Below are 19,595 nucleotides of genomic sequence, written 5' to 3'. Positions count from 1 at the left end.
GGATTTCTTTATGGAGTGCTGTCTCGCGTACGACGTTTGTGCATCCATACTTGCCCAGCACTGCCCTCTCACGTACCTAACTGCTCGCCCACACAACCACAGAAGAGCATTCGGGGCGCCATTTGCGCCCCCGTACTTCCTTTGGGGTTCGCCTGGACTCGCTTCACAGTTTTCCTCTTTTTAGTCCACTATATAGGGATCCAGCTCCCTAAACCCTCTTCGTGAACTCTTCTCACAACCATGTGGTACAACAGGACACCCCATTCCAGCCCTGAACTTTCCTTGTACGCGTCATCAGCTTCGGTGGCAGTGTAATTGGTTCCGGTGTATTGAACCAAGACTACAGCTCCCAGAATGCACGTGTTTGAACCTCAAAAGCCCAGGGATAGAGGCAGGAGGCCTCAGGGCCTGGAGCCCACAGGAAGGTAGAAGCAGCCGGAGTTTACTACACCTTAATGCCATTTACCATAGGGTTAGGGCTCCGTTTAAGAAGACATTATCTCTACATGTTTACCCCAGAAACAATTATGCTGAACGGCAATAAAGTGCGACTACGTGGCCTAGACTCCGCCTCTCCGGTGCACCGTCCCCAGCAGTGCTGTGTCATCAGCAAACAGATGCATTCTGGGGCTTTTATTTCTGGTTCACTATGACAGTTCCTTGGACTACAGGTCCCAGAATTCCGTGGTTCGCGGAGGGCAGTCCCAGGGTTACCTGGGGTCGGAGCCACCGAGGGGCTTTGCTGTGGTTCCCAAACAGAGCTGCTTCCGGTCCTGCTTCTACCCGCTGGGCGTGAGAGGGTGCGCGAAGACAAGGAGGTGCGTGTCTGCGTGCTTTGGCGGAGGCTGCGCTTCGTGGCGCTTTAAACAGTATCAGGTGATGCTCTTATGACAATCAAAATTACTGTCTGTGACCGTTGACCAGGGCTCGATAGGAGAACGGAGTGTCTGAAATGTGTTTGGGTATTTTTGTAGCGTCTTTAAAAGGATAAATGTCAGGAAAGTCCCTTGGGGACGGGCCTGGCTTTTTACCCCGTGGCACCTTGGGACTTGGAGTTCCACTTTAAAAATGATCAATAAGGCTAAAGAGTGTTTTTGGTTAAAGGCCTCGGCCGGTTGCAGGTGTCGCGCATGTCCTGGGTCAGCAGGCAGATCCGTATCCGTCATTGCTCGCTGTCCTCTGACTGATGGACGGTCTGTCATCCAACGAAGCTTTCAGGTCTCCGGGCCGTGCGCGAGCGCCTGTGACGCCCTCGGGTTTTAATTTAAATACTGGGATCTGGAGCTCGTTTGATCCAATTTAGAAATCGGGATTCCTGGTCCTAGAAAGCACCTGAACGTCCCCGCCCGGATGAGCTGCTGACGCGCCCTGCCCTGTATCCAGCGGGCGGCTTCTTGGCGCTGTAAGAGCCGGATCGAGTACAGCGCCTGGCGCTGCAGAGCGTCCCATGAGCTGCGCTGAGCCCACGGTCGCAGGTGCGAGGACAGCGCTCCAGGCACCCGGACCCTGTCCATGGAGGGTTGAAGCGTGTCTGCGGACGTCACTTCCGGCGATGTCAGGAGATGGTTCGGTAGTGCACGGACCCTTCACATCTTAACGTTTTCGGGCCCCAGGCAGGATATATGTTGCTGTCACTGCGTGGAATGTAAATGTAAATATAAATGTACATGTATTTATATAGCGCAAATCGCCCACATCGCAGGCATCTATGCGCTTGCTTAGGGAACCCGTCCTGGTATTCCCCTGTGAGATAACCCCGGCAGGGTATCCACAAGGTGAAAGCCAGGCATCCTGCCGCGAGGGGCCGTTGTGGAGATTAAGCAAGCTATTGCCCAGAGTGTGAACCCGTGAGTCGAGTAGGCACCAGAGCGAGAATTATCGAGTCCGTGGAATTATTGAGCCCAACCCCCGTCGAGGCGGGGAATTGAACCCTGGTCCAGGGCCGATCTCAGCTTCCGGGTCTGCCGCCTCTAACCCCTGAGCCACACTTCTCCACTGGAACAAATGTGGATTATTGTATTAACTGCTCATTCACGCCTGGCTGATGCCACGCGATACTAAATGACATGTTAAACTTTAACAGGGTCAGGAGAAACCTTGAAATGTGTCTTGCCGGGGGAGTGTGGGAATGTCCGGGCACTCTTTGTGTGACCCCCGCTGTACGCACAGGGCACCCCAGGAACACACGCTTGATCAGTCCCCGTGCCTGCTGAGTGGGCTTGGGGCAGTGAGGCTGCTGGTACCCTCCCCCGTGCCTGCTGAGTGGGCTTGGGGCAGTGAGGCTGCTGGTACCCTCCCCCGTGCCTGCTGAGTGGGCTTGGGGCAGTGAGGCTGCGGGTACCTTCCCCCGTGCCTGCTGAGTGGGCTTGGGGCAGCGCGGCTGCGGGTACCTTCCCCTGTGCCTGCTGAGTGGGCTTGGGGCAGTGCGGCTGCGGGTACCCTCCCCGTGCCTGCTGATTGGGGTTGGGGCAGTGAGGCTGCGGGTACCTTCTCAGTGTCTGCTGAGTGGGCTTGGGGCAGTGAGGCTGCGGGTACCTTCCCCCTTGCCTGCTGAGTTGGCTGGGGGGGCAGTGAGGCTGCGGGTACCTTCCCCGTGTCTGCTGAGTGGGCTTGGGGCAGTGCGGCTGCGGGTACCCTCCCCCATGCCTGCTGAGTGGGCTTGGGGCAGTGAGGCTGCAGGTACCCTCTCTCGTGCCTGCTGAGTGGGCTTGGGGCTATGCGGGTACCTTCCCCCGTGTCTGCTGAGTGGGCTTGGGGCAGTGCGGCTGCGGGTACCTTCCCCCATGTCTGCTGAGTGGGCTTGGGGGGGTCAGTGAGGCTGCGGGTACCTTCCCCCTTGCCTGCTGAGTGGGCTTGGGGGGGGGGGGCAGTGAGGCTGCGGGTACCTTCCCCCGTGCCTGCTGAGTGGGCTTGGGGGGCAGTGCGGCTGCGGGTACCTTCCTCCGTGCCTGTCGAGTGGGCTTGAGGGGCAGTGCGGCTGCGGGTACCTTCCCCCGTGCCTGTCGAGTGGGCTTGAGGGGCAGTGCGGCTGCGGGTACCTTCCCCCGTGCCTGTCGAGTGGGCTTGAGGGGCAGTGCGGCTGCGGGTACCTTCCCCCGTGTCTGCTGAGAGGGCCGGGCAGTGGTGCCATGGACGGACAGTACTTTCAAGTGATGCTGTTGCGAAGCAGATTGTGGCCTTATTTTCATCAAGTGGCCTTGAGGCAGCGGCGCCCCTCATATGTCCTTGCAAGAGATGAGATGCTGATGTGAAGCAGAACAAGACTCCCTTCTCTGCTGAGAGTCTCTGGACAGTGTGGGGCGAGGGGGAGACCTGCCTGTGATGTATGTTGATTGAAGCATATGGGGCCCATTTCTAATACATCCTGTCAAGGAGTAGGTTGGTCTTTCTAAAGTAGTCTGCAGCAACATATGATGGCCGAATACGTCTACCACACCCTAATTTGGATTGGTGGTATGTGTACTGCAGACAGGTTCCTAAGTAGACAAGGGTGGTACGTGTACTCCTGTGTTCAAAGGGTGCGGCCTAAGTTCAATAGATAAGACTGTTTGCGTGCAGACCGGGTGTCGCTCTCTGGTCCTTGAGCGTCCTGAATTATCTTGTAAAGCGTGTAAAACACACCAAAGTCTCAGTTTATTAAATGCAACTTTTTTCTACATATAGTGCCTTCCTTATGTATATATGTATACGTGTGTATTGGTCATTTGAAGCCATGTGATCAAGGCTGTTTTTGACGGCCGAAACGCGTCTTACTGCTAGAGCGCGCAGTTTTCCCCAGGTCACCCGGGTTACCAATTCTTTAACACGCACTGGGCCCTTGGCGTGAAGAACACATTAACTTCGTTTGGGTGAGACTGGGTGAGGATTTCTCCTCCTGCACGCTGCTAGGAGTAATCAAGTTTGGATTTACCCTTGCTTACCATGCACCCGACTTACCACAGGCGCAATTCCTTGACGGACCTGGAGCTGTTAAGGAAAGTAGACAGGCCTAACATCCAATACACCTTAAAATCCGTAAAATACTTTCCACAGTTTTGTAAAATGACCACAGACACCTGATAAAGTTCGAGTTTTTATATAAGAGTTCAAAGTGAAGAAGCCAAAATAATAAGCGATACACAAAGTAATATATCAAACATCAAAATCAGTACCAAAAGGTAACCTTGCACATAAAATATGACCATTTAGAATATGTGGGAAACTACAGGGAGAAGTTTAGCACATACTATTCACTGCCACGTTATACTAGAACATAGGAATGGGATTGGACCTAGAACATGTACTTAACCTAAGTGTTCAGATTATTCTTGCTACTTTCACTGCAATCCACTAAAGGAAAAGGAAAAACGGGAACATGCTATGGTTTATAAAATCAATGAATTTCTAAAGGAGAGGGGGAGAGAAGGAACCAACTAAAATTCAGGCACATATAAGTTCAATGGCAATACGGCAATAACACAGGTAAGAGTGTTTTAACAGATCAGAGAGAGAGAGAGAGAGAGAGAGAGAGAGAGAGAAAAAAAGATACGCAAACCCACAATCTATATTTACCTAATTCAGATTGAAGACCAACCCTGGCCACGGGTCAGTTGGGAAGACGGGGACAGGGACCCTCAGAAAAGGAATGCCAGACTGTGAGCAGGTACAGCTCACGGAGAGTAAGGACAGGATACCCCTCAGGTTCGGATCAAGGACTGGGCCTCCCAGGGTACGACCAACACCCACAGCTTCGGACAGCAACGCCTGCGTTACCCCCTCCTGCAAGTAATCCGCCAGAAGCCCCGATTGGATTTTCGAATTCCCAGCAAAGTGCTTCGCCAGCACTTAGGATTTTCCACCCCTTGGGAGTTTGTGGAAAGTATGGACAAAGTGCTCCGCAGCACTTTCAGAATGAGCACCTATTGAGATCGTAGGGTCAGTGACAGGTCTGCTACTCGGACAAGTCGGACAATTTTCCTAAGCTAAACTAGGGTAATTATACAGTTTTGGGGACCCTCAGACCACCCCCTAATGTTGCAAGTGACAGTTTCCCATATTGTGATTGGTCAGGAGAGGTGGTGTGGTCGTTACCACCTCCTAGAATTCAGCTTTCACACGTTTAATATTCAATTTTCATACCCGCCCCCCAGGTTCACGTTCCCATGCATAGAATACAGCAGTACAGGACAGCTTTTACAATAGGTAGCAACAGTATTGCTTCTTTCAAGGTGAGACTCCGTATTCCCAGCGATGTTCCCAAGCGCATTGTGCTTCAGGTGCCAGCTGGCTAGGTTTAGCTTCTGCGCAGTTGGAACTTTCTCCGGTCATGTGACGGTGCCCAGCAGAGCTTCAAGCATGGCTCCGCTCATGATTACCCAGCCCACAAAGACGCGGTACATGAAAAGTAAGCGAAAACAAATTAAAATCATACATAAAAATGATCGCACTGTATACCATGATAAGAGATAACCAACCCTTACTTTTATAATAACTATAGCATTAAGGATTAATGCGAAAGAATAGATAGGCTGAAAGCTGCTGCAGTAAGCAGAGAGCGTGGTGAGAGACAAGCGGCCATATTTAGCATCAATGCGCATGAGCACAGAATCCCTCCAGAATGCGAGTGCGTCACATCACATGGGTATGACCGACGCATGCGCAGACTGAATTGCGGCAAAGCAGCCATTTTCAGTGCAAGCTTCGTTAGTACGTGAAAAGACAAACAAGCAAGCATCCTAGGGACACCCGCGTGTAGGGGAAAACTTTATAAATGACGAACAATGGTGTTAATATTATTATGCAGTGTAGACAAGGGTTTTGCATACGAGCAAGGCGCTATACGTGCGAATCCTTGCTCCATCAATGCCGGTGGAGAGGGAAAAATAAAACCACTTTGAAACTTATCCTTGGTGCTTGGTGTCGAGAGATCTGTACCTGAAGAACGTGTGGGGAGCCACTCTCGCAGGACTTAGTTTGTGTATATATATATATATATATATATATATATATATATATATATTATACTGAAAAAACCATAGGTTTTAAACCTGTTATAGTTAGGAAGTAGCATTCAAGAAACCTATGAAATTCACTGAAAAAAACCATAGGTTTGACACATGTTATAGTTAACTGGACATTTTACTCATATAAAACCAATGAAATTCCCCCGTTATAGTTACTTCAGCTAACTATAACTCGCGCGCCCGCAATGCACTGCTGATGACGTCACATAGTACTTCACTCATGCTTTGAACAGTTTAGTTTCTATTTTTGAATGTGTGCATCAAAGGTTATATTACGCTGAGAGGAGGTCTACCACTTTTTCAGAAGGATGATATCATCAGTGATATCATCAGTGATGTAATTTCAGATATCATCAGAGATGTCATAAGTGATGTCACTGACCATGTGAAGAGTTATGTAATATGGGACATCAGCAGTGCATTGCGGGCGCGCGAGTTATAGTTAGCTGAAGTAACTATAATGGGGGAATTTCATTGGTTTTATATGAGTAAAAAGTCCAGTTAACTATAACGTGTCAAACCTATGGTTTTTTCAGTGAATTTCATAGGTTTTGTAAATGCTACTTCCTAACTATAACGTGTGTAAAACCTATGGTTTTTTCAGTGAATTTCATAGGTTTTTTAAATGCTAATTTTAAACTATATTGCGAATGCAACCTATAGTTTTGTCAATGAATTTCTGCAAATATTTTTTTCGGAAAGAAATAGTTTTGTTGACTGTCAAAGTTGTATACAGACTCCTTGTAAAGCGCTAGTGGATTAGAAAGTCTCTACCTTGCCTTATTTTGAACGTATTGAAATTTGTAAGTAAATGGAGATCGCCTTTGTAAACTTTCGTGCGCGACCGGGTGCACGCCTCCTCTGCACCTTGCCTTATTTTGAACGTATCGAATTTGTCAGTAAATGGAGATCGCCTTTCGAAACTTTCCTGCGCGACCGGGTGCGCGCACCCTGCTATATATTTTGAGAAAACATTGCAATTGCAACTCATTGAGTTTCTTCATACACCCCTCAAACAAGTTATAGTACGTCAAAGAGACTGTACCTAGCCTTCTTTTTTATTGTTATGAAACTTTTCAGTAAATGGAGCCGAACGTCTTTTTAAACTTTCGTGCGTGACTGGATGCACACACCCCAGTATTTTTTGAAAAACATAAAAGGTGTCATACATTAACAATTGTGTGCTTGATTCCCCCCCTGAAGATGTACCAAATCAGGATGTGTTTAGGTTTACTCCTTTTCACGTTTTGAAACTTCAGTGAATTACACCGCTACTTGCAAATGACGTACATGAACAGATACTGTCACCGCGTACACGTCCTCATACCCGCATGTGAAGTCATGTGACTTGAAAACAACATTTCCAATTGCTTCTTAGTAGTTTCTGTTCTGGAATTTTCACAGATCCCACCCACTTCCCTCCCTCAGCACGTACACGTCCTAATGCGTGTATGTGAAGTCATGTGACTCGAAAACAACACTTCCAATTAGTTCTTAGTAGTTTCTATTCTGGAATTTTCACGGACCACTCCACCCACTTCCCTCAATATCTTTTGTACTCTCAAGGGAGAACAACATTTTACATCTTTCCGAAGACTTCGGTGAAATGGCTGCCGCACAGAATTCATCTTCCGAATCTGAACAAAATGATCGACTACCTTTAAGAAAAAAGAAGGAATCTTTCATCTGGCAATTTTTCACTTATCCTAAGGATCAAAAAAAAGTGAATGCGCCAAAAGTAACTTGCACAATCTGTGACGCAGTTCTCTCAAGAGGAAATCCGTCCAAAAAGTATTCCTTTTCCATACATACCATGATGAGGCATGTAAAACAAGTGCACCCTGTGCAATTTGCACAGGCATCGACAAGAGCCCTGGCCACGCAACTACCATCAGAGGTGGCCAGCACATCTTCTGGTGGACGACGTCTTTCTCCATCCAGTGCAGAGATGGACTTGAGACCATATTTGGCAAAGGTGCATATGAAATGCAACGAGTGTGGAGAACTTCTTCTGTACGGAGAACAGAGCCTTGTTCTTATTAAAATGAAAATTGATAATCACAAATGCTCCGACAGAAGATCATTTTTCTCATTTCAATTTGATCCTGTGTCACAGTTTTACAGTTAAAAATTTCGGTGCAAGTTTTAAAAATCAAAAACAATATAGCACTTGTTAAAAAAAAAAAAAAAAAAAAAGTTCTTTCCAGAACTAACTCATTGTACCAAAAAAAGCTCTATTCACAACCTGAAGTATCAACGCTTTTTTTCAGGACAATTATGCAAAAAAGCGACGATACTTTGGGCATATTATGAAGGAGACGTAATACATTATCCACGGTTTCATCGACAGGACACTGCCGATAAAACGACGATAATAGCCTTCATAATATGATCTATGAATTGCAACCGAAACCTATGTTAGTTGTCTTTACATCTAACATTAGATTCGATTGCAATTCATAGAGCATATTATCAACGCCGTTATCGCCGCTATATCTGCAGTTTTCTGCCGATAAAACCGGCGTTAATGTTTTACCTATCCTTGAAAATATTCTGCTGCACCTTCTTGAAAACTGCATTACATCGCCTGCCGTAAGACCACTTTGTATATGTTTCGCACAGTATCTTAATGATATGCAAAGTGGGCGTAGGTCGAACCACATGCAAAATGTGGTTGGAGGAGAAAACACCCTATCACTAAAAGAAGCGTTGCGAGAAAAAGAGGTGGAATAAACGTGTTTATCGAAGGACTGGTAAAGCCTGCTCTAATCAAGCATTCGGCAGCGTTAACATAAGAGTGTGGAAAATAAAACTAAATCCATCCCGTCCCCTAATTACAAGGCACACATTACTGTGTGAAAACAACTTTTGTTTTCACGCGATAATGTTAAGTACCGCGGCTGTTACAGCATTTACTATCACATATGTGTTCCTATTGATATTAAAGCACTTACAACGTGGAAAATTCCGCCCATACCGTTGATATTTACAACGCCGAGCAGCGGCAATTTTTATCACTTAGGAGTCTTGCTATTATGAAAATTTATCTCCTAAGTCTCTGATTCTCAAACTATGCACCGCGGCTTCCCTGTGCGCCGCAATAACATGCCAGGGGCGCCGCGCCCACTGTAGACTGACTAACCGTCCATAAATTCCACGGACGTCCATACCCTGTTATCTGCAATTGTGGCCATCAAAGGGAGCTGCGCTGCTCTCCTCTGAGAAGCCTCACTCCCACTGCTGCAGCGGCTTCGCACTCCTCCAGGAGCAGCCCCTCCCGCCCATTGAAGTTCTGTGTCGGTCTCATTACCACTTAGTAAATGAAAATAAGCACTGAAAGATATTCAATTATGTCGTACTCCTCCTGCTACAACATACAGAATGGATTGTATTAGATTTAAAAAACTGAAACACCCACGCTACAATCATATAGAACACTTCCTTTAAAGAAGCCTGTGAATAAGTTTAAAAGATCAGATTAACCTTCTTTTACTCTCTCATCATTCTTGAACCAAAGTATTTACAATACTATATTGAACAATGCCATGGTTGCTGCTTTTTTTTTAAGAATCTTGCAATCATTCGCAAAGCCAATAGTCATGGCTTCTTTTTCCTGACAAAAAACTTGCAATATTACATATCTACATAGAATGACAGAAAAAACATAACACTACAGAGGCCCAACACTCTGCTAAACGCAGATTTGTAACCTATGGGGCAGATTTATGTTAACTGCCGCATCCCCAGGGATACACCAGTTATTGTGCGCCACAGTGCGCCACTGCTCTGCCACCCATGGTGCGCTACATTTATAATGTCGATTTACAAAAGGGGGTGGTGATGAACAGAGTGTCTGAATTGAGCAGACCACTCTTACCCAGTCCAAAGATCAGGGCTTGATCCATCACCGTTATTTATCTCACTGCCCCATCCCAGCTCAGAACCTGGCTATATGCAAATCAGTCTGTCCCTGGCCCAGTGCATCATGGGAACAGGGCAGACTAAACTACAAAGCCAATTCTTTACCAGAAAGGAGACAAGCTACCGGGGACCGGTTTCTGGCATTTCAGCCTCTTCGGCCCGGCTTGCTTGGAAGGGTATACTCAGATGTGAGTCCCTTGCTCATTGCACCATCAGGATTCAAGCAAGCCGGGCCGAAGAGGCTGAAATGCCAGAAACCGGTCCCCGGTAGCTTGTTTCCTTCCCAGTGTAAGAATTGGCTTTTGTAGTTTGGTTTGCCCTGTTCCCATCATGCACTGGGACAGGAACAGACTAATTTGCATACAGCCAGGTTCTGAAACTGGGATGGTGCAGTGAGCTAAAAAACGGTGTTGGATCTAGCCCTGATCTCTTGACTGGGTGAGAGTATTCTGTTTAATTCAGAGACTCTGTCCCTCACCACCCCTTGTTGTAAATATTTTTGTCCACCCTAAGCGTGGAAGGGTATACTCAGATGTGAGTCCCTTGCTCATTGCACCATCAGGATTCAAGCAAGCCGGGCCGAAGAGGCTGAAATGCCAGAAACCGGTCCCCGGTAGCTTGTTTCCTTCCCAGTGTAAGAATTGGCTTTTGTAGTTTGGTTTGCCCTGTTCCCATCATGCACTGGGACAGGAACAGACTAATTTGCATACAGCCAGGTTCTGAAACTGGGATGGTGCAGTGAGCTAAAAAACGGTGTTGGATCTAGCCCTGATCTCTTGACTGGGTGAGAGTATTCTGTTTAATTCAGAGACTCTGTCCCTCACCACCCCTTGTTGTAAATATTTTTGTCCACCCTAAGCGTGGAAGGGTATACTCAGATGTGAGTCCCTTGCTCATTGCACCATCAGGATTCAAGCAAGCCGGGCCGAAGAGGCTGAAATGCCAGAAACCGGTCCCCGGTAGCTTGTTTCCTTCCCAGTGTAAGAATTGGCTTTTGTAGTTTGGTTTGCCCTGTTCCCATCATGCACTGGGACAGGAACAGACTAATTTGCATACAGCCAGGTTCTGAAACTGGGATGGTGCAGTGAGCTAAAAAACGGTGTTGGATCTAGCCCTGATCTCTTGACTGGGTGAGAGTATTCTGTTTAATTCAGAGACTCTGTCCCTCACCACCCCTTGTTGTAAATACATTTATAATGTGGCACACCATGGTGTAAAAACAGCACAGATGTGTAACGCATCTGTGCCGGAAAGGTGGTACATTGCTAGAGTTGCGTCACAAGTGTGACGCAGCTCCAGCAAGGCTCAGGGGTGCCATATATTCACAATGCTGCATCAAGACCTATGCCTGCTTGAAGCACATGCAGGGTTTTGAGACAGCATTGGCCTGAAAGTGACTGAGTAAAATCTCATACATTTCACTCAGCCACTTTCAGAAGGCGTTCCTGCACAGGAACACCCCCCCCCCCCGCCCCCTGCACAGGAACACGTCCTTATGGTGCAGGAGTTTACAACGTTACATATCTCCTAGATGCATCACGTTATAAATATGGCGCATTATTTGCACCTTCATTGCATCAAATAAAGTGACGGAATTGTGGCGCAAAGAGATGCAAGGGCATCATAAATCTGCCCCTATGTGTTTTAAAGTGCCCTCTAAATTACAACCAACACTCTCTTTGAAGAGCCCCCCCAGTTTTTTTAACACCTCTTAACTCCTCTCATGCTCATGACAGAGCCGCTCCGTCGTGAGCATCGCCTGTGCTGTCCTCATGACGGAGCGGTTCTGTCATGGCTCTGCTGCTGCGCTTGCGCAACACTGATTTTCTGCCTGTGCAGCACGTTCTATTGACTGAGCAGAGCCATGACAGAACAATTCTGTCATGAGCACAGCTCAACCGCGGCTCGTGAAGGAGTGGCTCCATCATGAGCATGCGAGCGCCACTCAGCCCCCCGCCCCCCTAACGCTGAAGCGGAATTGCCACCGCAGCAAAGAAGTTAAAGTCCTGGAAAGAACACCATTTAACATTTAATATCATTTACCACCAATGTTTTCATATATCAGTGTTGCTGAACTCACTCAGTGAAATGTCGCTGATTTCATTAAATCACTTTTAAGGCACTCCTTATGACAATGCACCCAATCCTGTGTGGAAGTGCTTATATTAAACATGACACTGGTATAACCAAGATACACAAAGAAATGACACAGACATGGAAAGTTTCTTTATTTTTTATACTTACCTAAGAAATAGTAACAAAGTAAAAGTAAATTTCTTTTAAAAACAAAGTATCTGTGGAAGAAAAGTAAAAATAAGATTATAATGTACATTTCATAAAACAAAAAAAGTAGGAGTGAATGAAACAGAAAGTAAAAGAAAAAAAGACCAAGGGAGAGAGAGAGAGACAGAAACAGAATGTCTAGTATATAAATTAATAAGTAACATAATTAATTGAAAGGGATAATAGCACTGCAGGAATGAGTCTCTAAACGAAAGTAAAGTAAGAGTCAAAATAAAAGTATGATCAGTGATAGTACACAAAGTAAACACTCTCTTAAAGAAACACAGTAAGAGTACAGGAATATCTTAAGGAGATAAATTAAATAAAGGAAAAACAGTAAGAGAAACAGAGTGAAAGAGGGTGAGTAACAGAAAGTAAACAGAGTACAAATAGACAAGCACTGCAAGACACATATAAATATAAACAAAGTAGGGTAAGAGAAGTAAAGTATGGGCCTTATTTATGAAGGCCTTGCACCGCCCATGCATCACTTTTAACATGACAAAAATTGGTGCATTGGTGGCGCAAGGCTTTCATAAATGAGGCCCTTTACATTAAAGTGTAAGAATTGAGTATAATTAATGAAAACAAAGTAAAGGAACAAATATTAGATACAGTAAGACAAACAAATTCAGATTCTAGAAACAAAGGTGATGCAAGGTCAATAAAGGTGAGTCACCATAAGACAACAGTAGAAACAAACTGAAGAGATAGATAGACTGAATAAGATAGTGACAGAAAAGATGTTACAGAAACAGGAAAAAAATTAAGCAACACAAAATGTGAATGAGTTAAACGGAATAAATGTGACTAAACAGTACTGAGAAAGGAAGGACATCAAAACAATAAGGATAAGAGAGAGGCAGACAAAACTCTTGGATGTTATTAGTTGTACTTACCTTATAAGATGATCTGCTGGTCTTTCGTAAAGCCTTGAAAACCTTCTTGTTTTAATAAATTCACTTTTCTCCCTTCTGTTCTGTTTCCTGTGGTGTTGCATTTTTACCTGCCATGCGCCTGGACGCCCCTTAGCTGGGGCAGCAGTGCGCATTACAAATGTATGTAACATAACATAACATAACATAAATGTAATATCTGTGGAAGACAGTAAAAAAATCTGTTATAATACATATTTCTAAATCCAATGTAACAACATAACTTAAACAACATATTACATGGTTTCTTTTTGCTGTCCTCAGAATACATTGATTTTCACTATAAACAGTGATTTCAATATTTATCATCTTATAACAGCAGGGAAAAAAAACCACAATCAAAATGATTGTGTTTAAAAAACCCATACAAAATCTCCATATATAATATAAATACCTGAAAAAACATGTCATAAATGTTTTTCTCTAATTCGCAATTTCTTGAGTAAGCACAGTACATCTTCCACAGTTACAAACTAATTAAACTATACCACCTATTTTTAAATACATCTCAACAAAGCCCTGTGCAAGTATCTTCTTTAAAAATCTATCTTAAGTACACATTTTCTTCTCTCATACCTTTCTGCGTGGCCAAATTGTATAAGTTAACTCATTATCTTTTAAATACCTGTCCGAAAACTTGCGTCCATATATGTTCTAAAATAATTATCTGATGTACTCATTTTGTTGTCTCATATTTTTCCGCGTGGCCAAATACCATGAGTTAAGTAGTTATTTTCTGAAATTTCTTAATCTTAGTCTTATCTATTCTTTTCTGAATCTTTCCAGTTAAAATTTGTAACGTGTTCTATACCATCAAACATTAAGTAAACTTGTACCTGGTGCTATCACTATGCCAAATACAAATTTCATTTGTAGATTTGCACACCCTCAGTCACATGATATTTCTAAACAACAGAGTTTCATATCTTTACAGTATTAATCTTCCTACACCAAGTCATTTTACTGAAATTTGGGTTGCAAAAATACCAGATAGGAGTTAGTGAAGCCAAAAGGCAAACGTTTCTTAAAAGTCAATTGACTATCATTGCAAAGCGTCCAGCCTGTTCGATACTTCAAATAAGCTGTGTAATATCCTGATGATGTTGAAGGCCCTTCATGAAAAATAATGGCTACAGTTACAAATGTTCTTCTAGAAATAGATACTTGAGAAGCCACAAAATTTTTAATTAAAGTTGACAATTTACTCCCATCAGCTCTGCATCGTTGAAACATTAAAATTACATATTGTCCATATCTGTGGATAAATAAAGTTGATAACATTTCAGACTTACATTGAGAACAGACCATGTTCTGATGCGCATCTTTAACTAGTTTATTAAAAGACACTTCTTTACAGTATGGTAATGTTAAATATATAAATCTTTCACTGTGTATATCAGTAATACTTGAAAATGAGCACTTATCACACTTATGTTCCCATTTATAAGAAAGGCCAAAAAGACTATCAATATCTACACCTTCATCTTCCAAAACTGTAAACATATACATAATAAATTCCTGACAATCTTGCTGAATATTCTGAGAAAATTGATTTAGTCCTGCACATATGTCTAAAACATTCCTTAGTTCAGAAACACTTGCTACTTCACTATCACCACTGCTACATTTTTCAAATACAGAATTTAATGAACAACAAAATGTTTGCTCCCGATTTTGTACAATCTGTTGCTTAACATTTTTTAGAAAAAAAACATTAACTACTACATTTGCATAGCAGTTGACACCAGACCTGTTTTCAAACTTAAATCCAACAATCTCTTCAATACTAAGGTTTGTCTGACGCCTACCAACGCCAGCTACATCTTTTTTTCTTCGTTTCTCAACTACTTCGGCACATTTTTCCTCATTTCTCCTTTTCTGACCAACCATACACCTTTCAAATAAAGGATATTGAGGTAAACTTGGAGCATATTCTCTTCTTAACCTATTATACTCCTTCACACAATTTAAATCTGCACTAATCTTTGTCTCATCATAATCAATTAGATAAAGTCCACATAAAGTTATAACTCGCGATAAAGCAACATACGCCATACCCTCTTTGAATACAGTGCTTCCAATATTTACCAAAGCACAATCTACACTTAAACCTTGAGATTTGTGAATAGTCACTGCATATGCCAAACAAATTGGAAATTGCTTCAGACGGACATATAAGTCTTTCACAAGCAAAAAAACGAGTTGAACAGCGACTAATTTGTTGAACTTCCTCAATTCCATCAAATTTAATTCTTAAAAATTCAATCTCATCTCTATTTGTGTAATTGACAAAACCAACATTACCCATTGCTCCATTTACCAATCCTCTTTCTACATGTAAATTTCTCTGTAAAATTATCCGACAATTTAAACATACATACAGATTTTTCTCTAAGCCAGCAGTTTTAGATATAGATTTCTGAAGAGAATCCAATTTTAACTTCAACTTTTCAGACAAAACAATAGTACTACCTTCATGCTCTATTCTATATTTAGCTTCCAGTTTCTTAATTTCCTAAATTCAACATTTTCTCATTAAAAACTGAACATTCTTTGAGAGTTGGCATCAAGCATATGACTGGCTTATCTGCTACCTCTTTACTATATATTTTCTCAGGTACATTATCTTCATTAGGAAACAGCTTGGAAAGTAATCGTGTTCGTAGAGTGTCTTTCGCATCTTCAGTTAGTTTTCCAATCCTTATATCTTGAAGAATATTTCCATATTTAGTATCCTTTGCCTGTCACATATTTTGAATCAGTTCAGTATATTTGAAATGTGACCATATATTAACATTTCCAATACTGCCCAGGCACTTTCTGGTCTCCTCATGCGTAACAGTTTCAAATACAGGTTGTCCTTTCACAGGAGTTAGCTGCAGAAGATCTCCAAAAACTATGACATGTTTACCTCCAAATAACACATCATACTCTGTCTTAAGTATCTGTTGCATTCTTAAATACACAGAAGCAAGCATTAAATTGGATACCATGCTTACCTCATCATTAATAAGAAGTTTCATTTTTTTAAGGACTCTAGAAACTTCAAAACAAGCTTCTCCAGATAGCTTGTGATATTGTAATTTATTTTCATGTTCAACTGGCAGCATCAGTAAACGATGTAAAGTAATACCTTTAATATTATGTGCTGCCAATCCAGTTGGAGCAGTAACAACACACAACAGTGTTGACTGAGTTCTTTGCTGTAGATATGTAGTAATTCCTTTAATTAGGAAACTTTTACCAGTTCCAGCTTCTCCACTTACATATAGTCGAATAGGTTCAAATGACATACATGAGCAATCTTTTTTCTCATGACGAAAGCCATGCTCAATGTTCTCTGTCACTGCATCATAAATCTGTCTTTGCTCAAGATTAAATTGCTTCTTTAATTCTTCTAAGTTTATTACTTCCTCTTGACCTTGCTGCATTGCTCATTCCACCTCATCCATGGCAGTAGCTGCTTCATTTTGGATAATTGGTTGTCCCAGTGGATCTTGACTTAATGAAGCCGAACTTTGACTACCTTGTGAACTATCTCTAGCAATCTCCGCTGCAATTGTTGCTTCTTGCTCTATTTTATCATTCAACATTTGGAGATAATTACTAAAAACTGGACATTTGATAGTTCCTCTTCTGTACGCCATGGTTTAAAGAGTTGAAAAAGAGCAAAATAGTAAAATTATCTTTTATCAGGTGTATCGCAACTCAGTTTTCGATGATTAATCAAGTGTCCTTTTCTTTGTTTCACCAGACATCCTTCAAGTCCAATTACAGCGTGTACACCTTTATCAATATTCTCAGCAATATTCCTTTTAAAAGTGTAGTTTTGAAGTATTTCATACAGACACATGTTTTCAAGCAGAGTACTTCTATTTGGATAGTATGTATCCAATATATTTGTTTTCAGAATGTCTGTACTGTTTGGTTCTTTCTGGGCTAAATATTCAATTTCTTGCACAGGTTTCAGAACACGGTTTCGTGTTTCTGCAAGACCCAAACTCAACCAGAGAATAGTCCTTGATTTGCATAAAGACTTGCTGATGATAACCGATCACAACATTCATATGCTCCAATTTCTCGATGAGACAACATCTTCAAACTGTACGTATACAATTTCTTGCTTAGGTTCTTTTCATGAGAAATGTCTTCCCACATCTCCTTCAGTTCCGTCTTTTCAGATTTTGTGATGTAAGACGTTACATATCGAGCCACAGCAATAGAGTTGTCTGCAACATATTGTATGTCCATGTTAGCATTCCACATGGACAAAATGACTGGGTTATAGTCATTTATATATTTGGATTCTTCACCTCTTCTTAAATTGTACGTATTTTTAGGTGACCTTCTTCTGATGTTATGTCGCAAAGATGACATCAAATTGTTGACTCTTCCTTTTGAAAGTACCGGCCGTGCAAATCCAAAACGACATTTGGTGTAGAATTTACTCTTTGATTTGAATTTTCGCCGACAATATTTTCCACAACGATGACTCTGAAAGCGTAACACTTTTCCTCTTAAGTCCTTATCAGTTGTACTATTAGGTATGTCACAAGTGGCATACTGTTCAATAAAAGACCGTACAGTCTCATCCGAGTGTGTTACAAATATAGGAGCATCCTTGATCCATAACAGCATATGAATATGAGGAGCACCTCTTGCTTGATATTCTTTTCTCCAAAAGAAATCCAGTACTTCACCAAGAGGCGGATTTTTCTTGTTTGTAATAAAAGACATCATAGCTTCAAATCTATGATTAAAATATATGCAAACATTAACCGGATCTAACAAACACAGTCCAGGTGTCCAGGTGTCTTGTAGTTTATATTTTCTATGTTTTCATTCGCCTCCCGAAGAAATTCAAGTAAATCTTCCCAAGCATACTCTGCACAGCTTAGAATTAAAAACCATGTAGGTGCTCCTAAGTTTCTAAGCATGCACTTCAAATCTCCATGACGACGGTACCAATACTCATTAGTACCACACTGACAAGCCATTAAATTAATTAGGTGTGAATCCAAAACACTATCTTTCTGTTGCACTTTATCCATAAATTCCTTTGCTGAAATATTTTGCAGATGAACTCTACTTTTTAAGATATGGTTTACTGCATAAGACAGACAGTATGGTTTACTGCATAAGACAGACCAGATAAGTCACTCTCAAACAGAAGATGAAACAAATATGGAATGCATTGGCGAAACCTCGGATCTTCTGCATATAATCTTGTTGTCCGGTACTTAGATGAAGGAATCTGCATAGGTCGATCATCATATCGTGTACCTTCACCTGTAGGGAATAACTGTGGAAAACAACGACCTTCTAAACTTTCTTCCCACATACTAATAGGATTTCCTTTCGCTTTTTTCATCTGAAATAATTCAATAGCATTCCCTATTGATTCTTTGGAATGCAGTGGATGAACACTGTAATGCTCATAAATTTCTTCACTTCTGGATAAGTCAACTTTTTCAATTTGTCCAATAGACAAATCATTGTCCTCTTCTTCACTTACTTCTTCTTCTACGTATACATCTTTATAGTACTTATTGTTTGGACTAAATACAACGTTGCCTTTTTGACTTTTCTAACATCCACTAAATCTTGCCAGATTTTCTTACTCTTTGTAGGTACACCATTAATAGAATAACTAGAGGTTCCTCTTCTACATTTTCAACACCAATTGTTTCCATATTTTTTTTTTTAATCAAGTGGCAAATATACAACTCTACCCTTTAATCCTCTTTGTAAATCTGAAGGATTTAATTTGCCAGTCTTAGGCTTCATACGAACAATAGCCTTCAAAGGATGTACACATTGAATCAGAATAGTCTCATAAGTATTTAAATCCATCAGTTCCGATGGAATATTTATCAACTCAAGATTATTATGGACACCTCTAGCAGGCATTCTATTTTCATTTAATTTATTATAACAATATTTACAAATACGTTGCTCAATACCCAAATCAAAATTATTTTCCACCAACAAATAAGTTGCAAAATCTTTCCATTGACTATTACTTTCATCTTCACTTTTTAAATATAAATCAACTAACCTAGTTTGACTTTTGTAATGAATGCGTCGACAACAGACACAAGGAAAATTTGGTTTCTCACCTGCAATAACCTTAAACTTTGTTATTTCCTGTTCAAAATTTTCAATATTAACATTTACAACATTTTCTAACACATTTCCTTCTATAATTATATCAGCTTCTGCATTATCTTCCTCTGGACCAAAATAACTTACCTCAATTTCTGCACAAATCTTCTTAACATCTAATTCACATCCATGCAAAAGAGCACTATTTAACTGTTTAAGTTTAAGTGCTGGACCTTTTGCATAATACAACTTTCTCACTAATTTTCTCATTTTGGTATGATGTACTGCTAACATCCTGAAGTGATGAAACACATTCTGGCATATTTTTTTAGAAAGACAAGCCAGAGAA

The 19,595-nt window shown here is 42.0% G+C and overlaps 1 protein-coding gene across 2 annotated transcripts in view; it reads left to right on the top strand.

Moving 5' to 3' along the window:
* The first annotated feature begins 714 nt into the window (after positions 1–714).
* LOC147718335 (G protein-coupled receptor 143-like) overlaps positions 715–19,595 on the top strand; it is a 164,656-nt gene continuing 145,775 nt past the window's right edge. Inside the window, exon 1 of one of the 2 annotated variants that reach the window (XM_086966702.1) lies at positions 715–818. The gene's annotated coding sequence lies outside the window, so the exon portion shown is untranslated. Of the gene's footprint in view, positions 877–19,595 lie in introns of both variants that reach the window. The other variant, XM_086966701.1, reaches the window with a different exon arrangement.

Source organism: Lissotriton vulgaris, chromosome 4_1, assembly GCF_964263255.1.
Source record: "Lissotriton vulgaris chromosome 4_1, aLisVul1.2, whole genome shotgun sequence".
In the NCBI taxonomy this organism is placed as follows: domain Eukaryota; kingdom Metazoa; phylum Chordata; class Amphibia; order Caudata; family Salamandridae; genus Lissotriton; species Lissotriton vulgaris.
Note: the sequence above shows the minus strand (reverse complement) of the source record. Positions and strands in the feature narration are given on the sequence as shown.